The 18,009-nt window shown below is 35.2% G+C and overlaps 1 protein-coding gene across 13 annotated transcripts in view; it reads left to right on the top strand.

The window, feature by feature from the left end:
• LOC105493874 (leucine rich repeat and Ig domain containing 2) overlaps positions 1-18,009 on the top strand; it is a 1,258,361-nt gene that overhangs the window by 747,047 nt on the left and 493,305 nt on the right. The window lies entirely within an intron of this gene.

Raw genomic sequence — 18,009 nt, 5'->3', positions numbered from 1 at the left:
GAAGGCTAAGCCAGTCTAGTCTTTGCACGTTCTTCTACCTGCATTTATTCTGACCGTGCTGACAGTTTATTAGATCTGTGCCCACTCAGATTAAGGGTGGGTCTGCCTTTCCCAGTCCACTGACTCAAATGTTCATCTCCTTTGGCCACATCCTCACAGACACACCCACGAACAATATTTTGCATCCTTCACTCTAATCAAGTTGACATTTAGTATTAACCATCACACTAGGATTTTAATAGATTTTTGTTATATATTTGTTTGTTTCATGATTTTTCAAATAAGTAACATATGACCTATCTGTATTACTCACTTTAATTACTCTGAAATAGATAGAAAAGACTTGGAGAGGTGGGTAGAGAGTAGGTACTGCATTTACCAATGTATCTCCAATGATTTATTACCATGTCTTCTTTTGATGTCTGTGGTATTCTCAGCTGAATGCCTACTGAATATCCATCCTCACTTGTTATCTTTACTAACAGACCCCCAATGTTGATTTTAGAAGTGAGGTGCCAGTTATAAATACTTTCTGTCTTGGTTACCCTGGCAATGAGAGATGATCATGTTTTGAGTTCTGGAGAAAGAAATGTAGGTGGAAGTATTAAAAAAAGGGATTCTCTTTAGGACAAAAAGGCAAAGCCTCATAAGGAAAAACAATTTGACCTTATTCCTTTGGTCATTTCCTATGTCAGGAAATGCAAATAATTGCCTGGAAATAAAATAAGACAAACATCACAAACTAAGGACTATGGATCAGGATGACAGGGGATACTTGTTTCCTTAAAGACACACACCTTTAGGCATCTCAACCAGCCTACAGACTTGAAAAACATGAGCCTCCATCTGTCAGAGTTCTTTGGGTTTTCTATTATTTGTACCTTCACCAATAAAATAGGTTAACACTTCCGTAAATTTTTGAAACCTGGTGAGCTGCAACTGCTTTTAGGATAGTTGCTCAGTGATGAAGTATTCCACCACCTACCTTTTTGTTTTTCTTTTAGGAGTCCTTTGCAGTTGTGCATTTATCGACTTCTTCCCTCCAGGACAGGTGAAAGATCTTTCCTAGTGTCCTGTATTATGGCAGTGACTTCTGTATTATGGCAGTAGTCCCTCTAGATGCTGATTGGAATTCAGAGACTCATTGACGGTTAGGGATCTCTTTAGTTGAAACCTTTCCATGCATCTTCTTCAATGGGGGGCATAATTAACAGCTGTCAGTATTTCAGGAGTTTAGTGGAACTTTGGAAGAGACCCAGAATGATTTGTAATGCCCTACTTTTAACAAAAACAACATTAAGCTTGACAGGAGTATGTGGTATTTTATTGTAACCTAAAGCTATGTTATGCAGCTTCAGGTTGCCAACAGCATATCCTTCATTATGACGGTGGCAGCATTTATATTATACCCATACTTTGCTGTACTTTTGGATTCTTTCTAAAAATTTGCTACAGGCTAGCATAAAGCTTTCAGGTTTTCAGCATATGAGTTAATGCTATGTGTTCTCAATGCTTTATTTGTTTGGCATATAGTTTTTTCCCCAAGACACTAAAACTGGGGGATTGGATAGTTTTAGACAAATTGATCAGACATTGTTCTTGTATTCCACTTAGTCTCACTGGCACATGCAAGATACATAACACCGAATGGAATTTAGCTCTGTGTAGAGCATTTCTGGCAACATCTTTTTCTATTAGGAATCACAAGAGAGAAAGCAAAAGCTGAAATTTTGAAATCTGATATGAATTTGTTTTCGAAGTTATTGACAACACTAAGTGCCCCATACAATGATGCCCACGCAAAATTTTCTATGAGCTTAGTACTAGAAAGATCTGTCTCCTCCTCATAATTTGATACATTTGTTCAGTTCACAACAATAAAAATAATACACCATTTTCCCCCAGTTTCCCTTTTTGCTTTAGCAATCAGGAACCTAAAAACAAGATTTATGCCTATTCAAAGCAAGTATTTTGACTCATAAGATTATCATATAAGCGTTCTCATGTTATTATACTTTTAATCCCTTTTTAACTTTCAATTTTATTTATTTTACTATAGGTGCCTATTTTGTAAACTGCCTAAATATTCTTTGGAACAAATTGGGGCATAAATAAATCCTTCTTCAAAAATGAATTATTGCACTTGTAGCTGATATATCACAGTTTGCCTAAGAAAGTCACAGGTTTCTATTTGATTTTAAATGTTTAATTAGGTTTAATTTTATTTTAAAGTTAATATAAAAACATAGTTAAAATAAGTCAAATAATGCAAAAAAGAGGATAATAAAAAGAATACTCACTTCGAACATGTGGTAGGCAGAAAACTGGTTACCCAAAAATGCTTGTATCCTGCTGCTTGGAACCTGTGAATGTAACTCTATTTGGTGAGAGATTTTGCATGTGTGATTAAGGATTCTGTGATGCAGAGATTATCCTGTATCACATGGGTGGGCCTGATGGAATGGCAAGGGTCCTTCTAAGACAGACAAGAAGGCAATGTGATCACAGACACAGGGATTGGAGTGATGTGGCCATAAGCCAAAGAATGTCAAGAGGTCTCCAGAAGCTGCGAGAGACAAGGAATATATTTATCCCTGAAGCCTCCAGAAAGAATCAGCCCTGCATACACCCTGATTTTAGCTCCATAAGACTCATTTCAGACTTCTTACTTCCAGAACTTTAAGAAAATACATTTGTGCTGTTTAAAGCCTCCAAGTTTGTAGTAATTTGTTACAATGGCAACAAGAAACACACACTCCAATACTCCCGTCTCACTTTTCCAGTTAACCACTGTTAACGATTATCCATGTATCCTTCAAAGAATTTTCTAATCACTCTATATACATTGTTTTCTCTTTGTTTTTGAAAGATCTGTATTTTTTCCAGATTTTAACATGTACAAATAATTTTACAAGAAACATCTTTTACATACACCCCTTGATAAATGTGAGATGCATAGCTGTAGAAAAATTTTCTTGAAGTGAAATTATTGGATGATAAATTATGTACAATAACCTAGTAGTTTTGATAGATTATGAAAAACTACCCTTTAGAAAGGTTAAACTAATTTATATAATCCCAGTATTATGTGAAAATGTTATTTCTCTCTACCCTCGCCAAAACTATTAAAATGTTGATCTTTAAGATATAGGTTTATATTGGCCATTGGGTAGGACACCTCACATAATCTGAGTTTATGTTTCTATTGTTTTATATATAAGTAAACTAAATTAATTCAAGGTTACCTTTAGGAAATCTGTAGTGAAGGAACCCTGAGCACAACTGCTTCTAGTTCTGGCATTAGCACTCACTGCATTTATGACTCTGTGCAAATTGTTTAACCAAGTTGCTCACAAACCTCCCTCTCTATGAGATTTATCTGGGAAGCTTTTAAAATGCACGTTCCTAGTTCACCCAAGTTTACTCAATCAGACTCTCTTTGGGTTAGAGATTGGAAAATTTGCTTTTTAACAAACACTTGAGCTGATTCTTACACAGCTAGTAAGGAGCAGTCTAAAGACTACATTTGAGAACCACTTATTCAATATTTCTAAGCCTGAGTACATTTTCTTTTGTAAAACTCCTGCAATATAAGCTTGCCTTTCCCACAAGGTTGTATTGGGACTTGAAGTTTACTTGTTCCATTGGGCCTGCTCCCCTAACCCTACCTAGAAATTTTAACCACCTTACTGGGGTAGGATTTGAAAGCAGCTCACACCGTATACCTTTTTACTAACCTGGGACTTTGCTGACTGATTTTATGCCAAGACTGAATTCAGCACTTTCTTGGTCTTTGATTTTATTTTCATTCATTATCTTACAAAAGGTAAGATTTATTTGTAAATTGTATGGGTGTGGGTGGAATTTGGTCAATACATGAGTGGCCAAACATAATGGGCCAGTTATCCTTCCTATTTTGGGCATTCTTCAGAGAGCTAAATACACAAAGGACAATGTTAAGTAGTAAAAGCAGGTTTCAATTTATTGTTAATTTTGGGCCCATGTACAAGAGAAACCCTCTCAATGGGTGACCTGATAACCCTCTAACATAATCACCAAAATAGTCAAGTTTCCATTTCCTATGTGAAACACACTTGTGTACTCCCAGCTGGAGTCACTCTAACACAGAGAAGCATTTCTGCTGTCACTAAGAGGCTCTCTGCTCAAAAACCTTTAGATGCTAGCAGTTCTCATTACTGAAATTACATAGTTCACTTAAACTTTCTATAAATTAATGATAATGAAATGTGTATGGAAAAATAAAGAAAACTGATTACTAAAATTAAGTTGAATGCTTGGGAAAACTAAGTAAATGTAAATTATTATTTAAATTGCTGACGATTTTTATTTATATAAATATGTATTCATTTCTCAACCTTTCATTGCAGAGCTACAGCCATTTATATAAATATTGATCTGCTAATTGGAATTATAAGCTTTATTTATTACATAAATCATACCTATATGCCTTTCCTTATCTTACTTTTTTTTTTTTTTTTTTTTTTTGAGATGGAGTCTCGCTCTGTTGCCAGGCTGGAGTGCAGTGGCGCAATCTCGGCTAACTGCAACCTCCAACTCCCTGGTTCAAATGATTCTCCTGCCTCAACCTCCTGAGGAGCTAGAATTACAGGCCCTCACCAACACACTCAGCTACTTTTTGTATTTTTTTTAGTAGAGATGGGGTTTCACCATGTTGGCTGGGATGGTCTCCATCTCCTGACCTCGTAATCCGCCCGCCTCAGCCTCCCAAAGTGCTGGGGTTACAGGCGTGAGCCACCGCGCCTGGCCTCCTTATCTTCCTAAACCTTAGCTTTAGCAGGTGGCTAACGGACTTAGAAAGTCACAACAAAATACGAGAACAGACAAGAGAACAAAAGTTCATGCCTATCCTCAAAGAACAAGCCCTTTCTTAACTTAGCCACAATATTAAAAGGAAAGTGATGGGCTGGACGCAGTGGCTTACACCTGTTATCCCAATGCTTCAAGAGGCTGAGGCAGGTGGATCACTTTGAGGTCAGGAGTTCGAGACTAGCCAGCCAAGATGGCGAAAACCCGTATCTACTAAAAATACAAAAATTAGTCAGGCATGGTGGTCCATGCCTGTAGTCCCAGCTACTCAGAAGACTGAGGCAGGAGAATCTCTTGAAACCCGGAGATGGAGGTTGCAGTGAAGAGATCAGGCCACTACACTCCAGCCTGGGCGATGGAGCAAAACTCTGTCTCCAAAAAAAGAAAATAAATAAATAAAATAAAAATTTAAAAAAAAGAGGGAATTGTAGAAGAAAAGCTATATTACCTCCCTGAAGTGTGACATTTTAAAGTATGATATCACGATCATTTATAAATATTGCTCAGTCAGTATTCTGGAAACTGACGATTTATGCCAGAAGGTAGAGAAGTGGGTAGAGGAATTCCCCACCTCTACCCTATATGCATCATTAGAATATAAGCTTTTTTTGCTTCCTTTAAACATCTTTGCAGTTCTTGAAGCCTTGGTCTCGATAGCATTGGCTAAACAAATAAAAATAATTTATTTCAAAACATTGTGTAAATTTCAAAACGCTGGACAAAATATAAGGTATTTGTTTATTGGTCAAACATTTATAGAGCAATATTTATCCAGCCTGATTCACCACCACACAATTCAATGACAGCAAGTAATATGATTAACTCAAGCAACATTACAATTTAACTTTGAACTGTGATTTAGTACAACAAGGATCATCATGTTAAGATAGCGCTGATCAAATTATTTCTAGAAAAATCTTTCATTGAGGTTTTATACTTGGAGATACTACTTAATAATAATGATATTTGCAAAATTAAAAATAACTACATATATGACTCATTATGTTCCAAGGACACAAAAAATCTCCTTTGATTCTCACAAGTACATGAAATATGTGCTGCTGTTTTCCTTATTTTGCAAATGAGAAAAGGTGGGCTTAGATAAGTCAAATAACCTGCTTAATATATAAACAATTAATGGCAGTGCTAAGATCTTAACTGAAGGTTTCATTCTAGAGTTGGTGTTTTAACCACTATTCTATATTATCTTGCCTTAATGGTCTTAGGATAACTCACTTGGGATGATTCTGTGAAGAAGTTGGATCTATTAATATTATTTAATTAGTAAGGTAACAGATTTCAGTTCCTTGCGTCAGTGTTTCTTTGCTAAAGTATTTAGTAAGTTTCCCTATTTATGTGGGATTTCATTACATCTCTTTAAATTTTTTTCTTAATGTCTTTTCAGAGTTCTGCAGGCACTCCCAATTATTTGCCAAACATTAACAAGCACAGAAACTTTAAGAATTCACGTTAATTTTTAGCACTTGGAATTCTTATCCTATGACTCATGTAGCTTTTTTGCTACTCAAAATCACCTCCATGGGGAAAGTGGAAGAAATGTTTTTATCCTAGTGAAATGACTATCATTTGGTTTGGCAAGAAAGAATGTGTGTATATTCAAAATAGATGTCAGCAGGGCTATACTTTAAAAGCATGCTTTTCAGAGTATACATGTGTGTATACTTTTAAATAGGCTAAATAGCTAATTGTTTTCTCTGTTTTGTTTGGCTTTTGATCTATCCATTATGAGTCATATTAAAAGCTGGGAAGCCTCATCAAACACCTAACCTGTGTTGACTGAGAGCATCTTGGCAAATTAAGCTGAAAAAATATTCCGTAATTTTACTTTCTAATTAATGAGTTTGGGTTAATGGATGCAGCTGTATTTAACATTTATGTCATATCAGCAATAAATTAGGATCAAGTCTGAATATAGCTAGCAGCATTCTCAGGTCTAAGGTGTCACAGTGCAGAAAAGATAAAGATTTATGCTGCTGTTTGTGTTAGTATTTCTTTTGGGTATATTATGGGTATTTGTGTACACTTTATTCAACCTTTCATTGGGAAATTTGACATTTCCAACACATTTCATGTGAGTTGAGAAGAAGTAGAGGATGTTTCATGGGAGGATTGATTATAATTAATTGACTCTTATAAATGTGACTTTCAATAGTTTTTAGATAAATTTCCTTAAAATTTTTGGCATAAGAGTTATTATGCATATGACCCAAACTCTATCTAGTTTTTTCTCAAATGATAATATCAGGCTTATTCAAGTAAGATTGGCTTATGCTAAATCACCTTACCTGCATTCCAGAAATACCTGGTGAGAAGAAATTGAAAATATCAATTTGTTCTTTAATGCATTCCCCAAATCACAGTGGTGAGAAAAGCATACTAAAAGAATATTTATCAAAAGATTTCAGTGTTCTATAAACTCTTAGAAGACCACCTGCTATTGGAAAGGTACAGAGGATGAAAAGAAGCTAGTTTCCTGCACCATGGGGACCAATGTCTGTCTCTACAAGATTGTCTGTTAGATTAGTGAGTAACTTTAACTTTATATAGGTTTTCTTCCATCCAAAGCAGAGCTCCACTTTTTCTTTCTATGGTTTACTCTATATAGGGGATATATTTTTGACTCCATACCTTCTTTCACTCTACCTTGAGGCCATCCTCCTCTGGAACTGCTCCTGCCATCTCTGCTTGGCACTCAGCCTCTTGAATGTTTTCTCTCTTTGTCTCAAATAACTCAGCACCCTTAATGTAGGGACTGCAAGCATCCTACAAAAGAGAGTCTGGCTGTATGTCCTATAAACTCTATCCCCAGTCATAGATTGTGAGTTTATATGACTATTTTATTATTGTTTTTTAAATTCCATTTAGTGTTTTTTTGTTTTTTGTTTTTCTTTTTGTTTTTGTTTTTAAGAACATGAGGTTGTGTTTCATGAGTTGAAGGAGGGTCAACCCAATTTTTTTTTATATTAAAGTTTCATTTGTTTGGAGGCCTCATAGAATGAGAGCAGTATTCAGTATAACAGAACTAGATATCTCCTGTACATGAGGAATACCTTTTTAAAAGGAAATCTGAGCAATAGAAAAACAATACATACACACCCCATACATGCATGCACACACATGTGCATATGCACAGGAACATACGTAGGTATATCTACTTTCTTTGGGAAAGATAAGGCACCGGGGAAAATTTCTAGGAGACAATTTCTTGATTGGAATAAATGTTTATTTTCTTTAAATAACACAAAGCAATCCTAGTTTTTGTCAGACTTCAATTACTTACTAAATATTTACTGACCACCTATTAGTTTCTATCACTCATTTGTAACACATAAATTGCCAAACATAACGACCTACGTTTACTTTTCTTGTGTGTAAGAAATTGCCACACAGAATCTTTCAATTGTCATTGCTGTGCCTGTTGTCTTCAAGAAAATGATTAGGCCAAACAACAGCTAATGTTACTCTCAAGCAGATTATTAGAAGAGGTAAACAACACTCAATAGTCTGGATGTGCTGGATTTCAAATCAGCATTGGAAGGATATCCTCAGCTCTCCTCATCCATACTAAATTGATGTATTTTCAGACTAATTGAAATTAATTCTGAAAGTGTGTGCCTTTTCTCCTACAAAAAAGTTAGTCACTCGAGCTGTGTCACCTGGCTCCATAATTAAAGTAACCTCTACCATACCAGTCAGTAGAAACACCAAGAATAAGAACAGTGATTTAGCAGTCACACAGCTCAGAGTCACCTCCTCCAAAGCCAGTTGCCAACAAGATTTTTTTTTTCCCACTTACATCTTCTGAGTATATTTTAGAACCCAAAAGTAAATATCCCCTCTTGTTCTTAAGTCTCCTAATAGTTACAGAGCTGCACAGGCCCCACAGGAGTGTCAAATGACTGATGGTTGTATCAATGCTAACTAAGCAGGGTGGAAAGGTATACAAGGGGTTGGTTTCAGCAACCATGTTTCAGGGTTGTTTCATGCTGTGGCTACATAATTTCTAGAGCAATGGAAGACTCTTTATCAAAAAATATGCTTTATCTTATCAGGACACAAATAATTCCTTTTCTCAGCTCTCAAAATCCTACTTCATCAACTTCTACTGTCTCCTTATATATCCTTCACAAAGTATTTTTCATCTCTTCAGGCTGTAATGAGCTTTCTCTCATCTGATTCCACTATTATTTATTGTCATTATCGTTTACTTGATACTCATACTTTTACACTTTAAATTGTAGCATATTATAGTCTAGCTAGGTTATAGTATAGGTATATCTGCATAACTAGACTATAAATTCTTCAAGAGAAAGAGCTGTGGTGGATATTACTTTGTATCATCCAGAGTGCCATGCACTGTGCTGTGCTCATAGTATGTAACAAAGTAAATTGCTGAGTGAATCAGCCAATGAACCAGTAAGTGGGAAGACTGGAGGAACTGGAGAAGCACTTTTCTCAGATTTTTATTGAAGATAAAACTATTTAAATTTGGTCTAAATTGTAATCAAAGACAGGATTTTAGAATGATTTCTGACAAATAAGAAGCTGGGAATCATTGAAATCCCTTACCAGGAAATATTATGGTTTACATGGAATCTTAGAGATGATTTAGTCAATGCTTTCACTTGATAATGGAGAAACTGAGAACCACAGGCATTACTTACTTGTCCAAGTTTACTGAGCTGTTTGAGGGGAGAGTCATGACCTAGATGTCCTTTCTCTAACAGATATTCTTTCCATCCCTCTCAGAGTTCAATATTTTGGAGACTTAACAGACAATTGATTGAAGTGTTGTCTGTAGGTTGCTCACTACACCCTATAGACGATGTCTCTCTCTGACACTACTTTGTAACACCAGCAGACTTAGAGTTGAATTTTCAATCCATTAATATTGTAATAGTTCCTTCTCTGACCACTTTTGAGAAATAGAAATTTTATTTAAGTTTAGACCTTGTCACTAGTCACAAGCCAGATAAATTTACTATTATTCTCATGGTGTTCCATGTTTGCTAGTAGCTCCAGAAATGTCACACAGTGTTCAATATATTTTAAAAGGAGTCATTGACAAATTGAAGTAAATCCAAAAGAGGGTGACCAGAATAGTGAAGTGTCTACAAACATGCCATGTGAGAAATGTGGCTGTCATTTTGTATACAAGAAAGTGGTAATGTTGAGTCTGAAAGATGCTCTATATCCCTTCATGGCAGTGATAACTTCCTTCAATTACTTGAAGAGCTGCCTCATGAAACTGGGATTCTGTGTATTTTGAATAGCTCTAGAGGGCAAAACTTGGACCAATGTATGACAGGTACAAGCCTTCCACTCTATATAAACAGATTTGTCCAACAGTTGGAGCTGCTGTTTCAAGCTCCATTCTTGGTGCCAAGAGAACCACATTATGGGCCCTCCTTGCCAACAAAAGCTGGTATACCCCACATTGAGTGGGAGATAGACTGGACAACCTGAATCACTTATGACTTGAAGATTGTGTAATTATCTGAGTCATCAGCCTATTCCCAATGGATGATAGTCTAACCTCATCAGCAATTCTTACTCACCTCATTCAGGTGAAGGTTACTTTGAAAAAGACCTTGCTACTGGAAGCTATTGCTGACACTAGAACCCCTAATTAAATGCCCAGGCTGTAGATAAAGCTTAGCCTGTTGTATTGAGGTAGTATTTCTTTCTCTCTACTTAAGTTACCATAATCTAAAGCTTTTCCTGCAACAGTGAGAAAATGTAGTTCTTTAGGAAGCCATCTTCATCGATCTACATGAAGGAAATAGAATATGTTTAAAATAACCCTTTTCCTCCCAATCTTTTTAGGTTAACAGTGGATGTTTTGGGTGGCTTATATGAAACAAGTGTAATTTAATGAACTACAGCTTTGAAAATGTTAGAAAATGAATCAAACTGTAAAGTGTGCCATAAGTTTTAGAATAAATAAAGTAAATCATGTTTCAGTATATCTGAAGTAATGCCATGACCTAGATGTTCATATACCTAGAGACAACATATATAATACAAATATTATTTTACTCCTCACTTTGATTACAACAGAAAGTACATATTTAACAGTTATTTTAAGGCCTGAATGTGACTCAAGTTACCATCCTAGTTACAGTTCGGTTTTTATCATTTTTTTTTTTTTCCTGTCACTAAAGCAGCAGTTAAACCTCATATTTAGGTTTAATCTAGATTTCAATGAGCACACAAGTTCCATGATGGAACTCATTTTATTAGACCTTGCACTCAATACAAAACATCAGTTACAGAGGGTCACACCGCATCTCTAGCTGTCACACCAATGTCTTGCTGAGTGCCACCTGCAATGTCTTAAGTTCTTTATTTATACTGGAACTCATTTAGTTTGATCCGAGAGCTATTTCCAAAATGCCTGCAGTACACAAAATAAACACTTTATCAGCAGATAGTCCATTGCTTTGGAGATAGGAATATCAGCAAGATTTTCAATAGTAGTGAAGATCTAGACAAATGATGACAATACACTTAAGGAGAAACAATCTTAATTCTAACAAAAGTTGTTTTACATTAAATGAATCTACCCATCCTGAACTAGTATAGCTGAAATGGGATTCCAATGCCTTCCACCTTTTAGGCTTTGAAGTGCAAATTTAGTATTTGAGACTGTTTAATTCTTCTTATACAATGTGCCTGCAATTTAGGTAACTACCACCAGGTGATAAAGTTATCTTGGAACAGAGCAACATGGGCTAGGTAGAAAAATCTTTCTTAAAAATGTGTCTAACTGAGCCTCATAACCTCGGATGGGCCAACATTCTCAGCCCAATAAAAAGCTTATATATAAACAAGAGAAGTAGTTCATACACAAGTAACTTAAAAAATGGCAGAAGATAGAACCGCTGTAAGAGAAATTCAGTAAAAACTTATACAGAGGAGGGAGAGAGCATTTCCAGTTGACAGTAACAGAGGGAGTTAGTATTTGATCTAGATCTTGGAAGGTGATAAATACTTGAAAATAAAGAGACTGAAAGCAATGTTCCTCTGAATATAAATATGCACAAATCTGTCTTCAGAGAAAGGAAAATAAAGTATTTAAAGAAGTGACTAATCATGCAAATTAGAGGACAAATAAATTTTGGCGGGTATAGGCTGCAGAGGTAGAAGGCCTGGTTCCTACTATTTATTAGGTTAACTGAAGGCTTAGAGTAGCCATAACATCTCCATGTTTCAATTGTCTAATTACAAAATATGGATATTAATAATTATTTTGCATATTTTTTTCTGAGCATGAATTTAGTCAGTTATGAAGATCTTAATTATTTGCAATACACTTTTGCATTATGAATTTGCACATAGGAAATGAGTCCAAATAGGTAAATCAAAAACATTTAAAGACTTTGAGCCCAGGCTTTGGAGTTAGAAATGGGGCTCCATACCCATTCTCCAATCCTGTATTACACAGAGGAGCTTGAGAAATGTTTTGATAATGAGTTGAAAATATTATAGCTTGGGTTTAGAGAATTTAGTTTGGTGAAATTGGGAACAAAATTGATGTATGAAAAGGAGGCAGGGCTGTTGTTGAGGCAGATGACTTAGTTAAGAAATTGTTGCAGTAAGGGACAAGAGGTGGTAGGAGTCATAGAAATAGAGAAGTAGCAATGCCTTTTGTTTCTTCAGGAAAGTCAATTAACCTTCTATAAAGTTGTAAGTTATGAAAGGGAATCAAGGCCTAAAAGGACAGATAGGACACTAACATAAAAAATTAAAAGTAAAATAAAGTAAGAAAATTGGATAGAAAGCCTGGAAGCATTTTAGGAGTAGACCTGAACAAGAAAGAGACTGAAATCTGAGAAGCCAGTTGCGAGGTGAAGTGGTAAGTTATTCCAGTAAGACATTAATCCAAGGATATTACAGTTATTGAATTCTTCCTCCTGGCAATAGTTTCCCCCTTTAATTTTTAATCTTATTTTCCCTTCCAACAAACACTTCAGTCTACAATTTATTTTTCTCTTTATTCCTATCAGAAATTTACCCAAACTATTGTCATTTTACTCCCATGTTTGTGTCTTCTGCCATGGATTCCTTGAGCCTGTTCCCATCTGCTCTTGAAAAAGAATAAATTTCTTCGAATAACTGGCTTTCAAATATAATCAGAGTCAAGATGCTTTATATTATAAAGGCACCTAAGTGTTCCCTTTCAGAGAAATTACCGAAGATAGCATTTGAACATATGGGCAAAGAAAATCATAAGGTGGGTCTCAGAAATAATGAAGAAAATAAACTGGCCAGCTCTTATTAAACCTCTCTCAGAAAGGAGCCATACTAACCTACTGGGCAAATACCTTATCTTTCCTGTGTTGTTAAAAGTTCTTGTTTTGGTAATTGAATCTAAGTGAAATCATTATTGACCTACAATGATTAAAATAGCAACTCTTTGTAGATGTAAATGAACCTCACAGAAATCATAGCATTAAATAATCTATCAAAACAAATATTAGCAATTTTTTATGGTTGTTGAAATTTTGCTTAGGAAGTAACTCTAAGTTTTTCTCAAAATGTATATATATATATACACACACACACATACACATACACACACACACACACAGATGACATGGGTCTAGTAGTTAAGACATTCTTCAGTATGGTACTCATATGGGAGAAATAATCATTACAGATAGGACCAATGAGTGTTCTTTAAAGAAACTGGAGAAATGTTCCTGAAATACATTGTTGTTTGGAAATTTTGCTGAAAAGACAAGTAAGAAATAAGCATATTCTTGTCACCTGGGTCTATCATTCTTAAATGAAAAAATATGTCAGACATAAGCATTTGTTTTTTACATGGGTCGGCCATTATTAAACATCTACTTATTTCATTTCATTCTTTCAACATTGATTAAAACCTATGCTTTCAGAAAGATCTTTGGCAGTAATATTTAGCAATAAAATGATCTTTTGCTAAGTTTTGGAAATAAGGACTAGAAAAAATATTCTGTAAAATTTATAATGACATTTCCTATGCTTTCACAAACACTTCTTATTTTGGCATATTTTCCTTTTATAAAGTATATAATACAGAGCTAGTACCTATGTTCTCTCTTGTAATATAATTGGCTACCTAAAATATCTTCTAGCAGAGATATGATTCTTTAAAAAAACTAAATTTCCCGTGATTATAAAAACAAGACTGAGCATACCTGAATTTAATATCATTTTTGCCACTTTTAAAACATATATGCTTGAAATAATTCCTCCATCCCAAAATTCTGTCTCTAGGTATTAATAGTTTATTTTTGTAATGATAATTAATATATACAAAGCACTAATACAGTGTGTTGCCATTAGTAAGAGCCCAAAATAATAACTACCACTAACTTTAATTCCATCAATTTATCAATTAAATGAAATAACATAAGTACATAAAAGTATATGAACATACATATTTAGCACACTGTATTGTAGGACTTCCCAAATGAAAGCTAAAATGTATACTGTGAAAGGAATCAGAAATATAGAACAAAGCACAGAAAAATGCAGAAGTTATCTCAAATATTGGCCAATTATAAAAATCCAGTATTTTATATATTATATGTGTTATTAAATTTAAGGGTATCTGCATTATGTGACATCAGGATGCACACTTATTTTCAAGGCAAGGACAATCTTTATTCAGAATTATTGACAAATTACAAAGTAAGTAAGAGAAGAAGTATGTATGATTTGTTAACTACTTAATGATGTATTGTTGATCTCACAGAAATGATGTTTGTCTGAAGAAGAAAATGTACGTTTAAAAAACTTATTGTTATACTAATATTTTTGCGCATGGAAAACCTACACAAACACACAGAAATATACAATAGGAAACATTCAAGAATCTTTCTGAAACCATCTAAAACTGTGATCTATCTTCTGAATTCTTGTTACTCAAAGTGTGGTGAGTAGATCAACACCATCAGAGTAACCTATGTGATGAATACAGATTCTGCAGCCCTACCCTAGACTCACTTAATGAAAAATATGCAGTTTGATGAATGTGCATATAAATCTCCATGTAACTCATATTTGCTTTAAGATTGAGAAGTAATGCTTTAAATCAAACCGAGGAAAAAAAAAATCAGAAACAAAGCTTAGAGGGCTGCATATGTTTTAGCAGAATGATTCAGATAGAAAAAAAAATGCTACTAGTGAAAATCACATATAAATTTTTTTTTGTATAAATAAAACCAACATATATGTCCTGAAATAATCATTCTGATGCCTCATTTTACAAGCTTACTTCAGGGCTATTTGACAGCTACTGGTTTCTTCAGTGAGGAGGAGAGAGATAATAGAAAATTAAACAAATAAATTAAAACATGACTGTAGGTTATGATGGAAGGAAGGACTCCTTGGGTGTCAGGGAAAACTTCTTTGAGAAAGTGACTTTTGAACTGAGACCTGTAGGATGAAAAGTATCCAGTCTCAGAGCCTTCCAGGGTTGATTTCCAAAGTCCTTAGTTGCTGAAGACCATGGCTTATTAGAGAATGAGTTGGTGGCAAAATGGAAAATGACTATCTATGGTAATATTTGAGAGATCGGCTGCAGCCAGCTCATGTCATAAGTTGTAGGCCACGATAGATGCTTGCATTTTATTCCATGTGCACTAAAAAGCCATTGAAGAATTTTAACTGAAGAAGTAAAATGATGATTTATGCTCTGAATTATGTAATTAATGTATGGTAGAAGGTGTCAAGAGTGGGATCAGTAAGAATAGGTGGAAAGCTCTTGCTATATTCTAAGGGTTAGATGATGGTGGCTTCAATTGGAGTATTGGAGTGAACTATGTGGATTTTAGCTATAATTAGCCTGTAAAATCACATGGAAAAGAAAGTTATCAAGGAGATGCCTACATTTCTGGATTGAATACAAGGCAAATGTTTCAGTTTCCTAGAAAATGGGGGAAGACTTAAGAAGGTATATGAGGAAAATGAAGAGTCCAATTTGGGTCAAGTTTGAAAGGTAGTAGAATACCTTGAAGATTAAGAGAATGGATTCTGCATTCCGTGCTCAAGGATAGGAAGAATCACTATCGTGAAAATGGCCACACTGCCCAAGGTAATTTATAGTTTCAATGCCATCCCCATTAAGCTACCAATGACTTTCTTCACAGAATTGGAAAAAAACTACTTTAAAGTTTATGTGGAACCAAAAAAGAGCCCACATTGCCAAGACAGTCCTAAGTCAAAAGAACAAAGCTGGAGGCATCACGCTACCTGACTTCAAACTATATTACAAGGCTACAGTAACCAAAACAGCATGGTACTGGTACCAAAACAGAGATATAGACCAATGGAACAGAACAGAGTCCTCAGAAATAATATTACACATCTATAACCATCTGATCTTTGACAAACCTGACAAAAACAAGAAATGGGGAAAGGATTCCCTATTTAATAAATGGTGCTGTGAAAACTGGCTAGCCATATGTAGAAAGCTGAAACTGGATCCCTTCCTTACACCTTATACAAAAATTAATTCAAGATGGATTAGAGACTTAAATGTTAGACCAAAAACCATAAAAACCCTAGAAGAAAACCTAGGCAATACCATTCAGGACATAGGACTTCATGTCTAAAACACCAAAAGCAACGGCAACAAAAGTCAAAATTGACAAATGGGATCTACTTAAACTAAAGAGCTTCTGCACAGCAAAAGAAACTACCATCAGAGTGAACAGGCAACCTACAGAATGGGAGAAAATTTTTGCAATCTACTCATCTGACAAAGGGCTAATATCCAGAACCTACAAAGAACTCAAACAAATTTACAAGAAGAAAAAAACATGAAAAAGTGGGTGAAGGATATGAACAGACATTTCTCAAAAGGAGACATTTATGCAGCCAACAGACACATGAAAAAATGCTCATCATCACTCTCCATCAGAGAAATGCAAATCAAAACCACAGTGAGATAGCATCTTATACCAGTTAGAATGGCGATCATTGAAAAGTCAGGAAACAACAGGTGCTGTAGAGGATGTGGAGAAATAGGAATACTTTTACACTGTTGGTGGGACTATAAACTAGTTCAACCATTGTGGAAGACAGTGTGGCGATTTCTCAAGGATCTAGAACTAGAAATACCATTTGACCCAGCCATCCCATTACTGGGGATATGCCCAAAGCATTATAAACCATGCTGCTATAAAGACACATGCATACGTATGTTTATTGTGGCACTATTCATAATAGCAAAGACTTAGAACCAACCCAAATGTCCATCAATGACAGACTGGATTAAGAAAATGTGGCACATATACACCATGGAATACTATGCAGCCATAAAAAAGATGAGTTTGTGTCCTTTGTAGGGACATGGATGCAGCTGGAAACCATCATTCTCAGCAAACTGTCGCAAGAACAGACAACCAAACACCGCATGTTCTCACTCATAGGTGGGAATTGAACAATGAGAACACCTGGACACAAGAAGGGGAACATCACACACCAGGGCCTGTAGTGGGGTGGGGGACAGGGGAGGGATAGCATTAGGAGATATACCTAATGTAAATGATGAGTTAATGGGTGCAGCACACCAACATGGCGCATGTATACATATGTAACAAACCTGCATGTTGTGCACATGTACCCTAGAACTTAAAGTATAATAAAAAATGAATAAAATAAAATAAAATCAGAATGGGTTCTGAAAAAGTTCAAATCCTACTCTGTTTTTTTACTAGCTGCAGATCTTGAATAGTTCACTTAAACTGCACCTCATTTTTCTCATTGTTAAAAGTAGGGATATTAATAACACCTGCCTTCCAGGGTTGTTGTAAATATTAAATTAGATCATACCCCAAAATGCTAAGAACAGTTCCTGATACAGTGTAAACAATACGTAATTATTGCCATTATCATTGGTCACAAAAGTGGCAGTGTCATGGAGGAAATCTGATATGTAAATATGAAGTTTAAAGGAAAGTGATTGACATTCTAATAATTTTCAGAAAGCATTTTTTTCTCATTATAGTTATTTTGAGTGAATGAAAATTATCTTAGAATTGTTTCTACTATTTTCTGCCAACTTATCTTTCTCTCTTTCTGTGGGTCACAGAAGGGAGTTGGTGTGGTATAGGGTAAGAAGCAAATGATTGATCAAGAAAATGG

The sequence above is a fragment of the Macaca nemestrina genome, chromosome 14, assembly GCF_043159975.1.
Source record: "Macaca nemestrina isolate mMacNem1 chromosome 14, mMacNem.hap1, whole genome shotgun sequence".
Taxonomy (NCBI): domain Eukaryota; kingdom Metazoa; phylum Chordata; class Mammalia; order Primates; family Cercopithecidae; genus Macaca; species Macaca nemestrina.
Note: the sequence above shows the minus strand (reverse complement) of the source record. Positions and strands in the feature narration are given on the sequence as shown.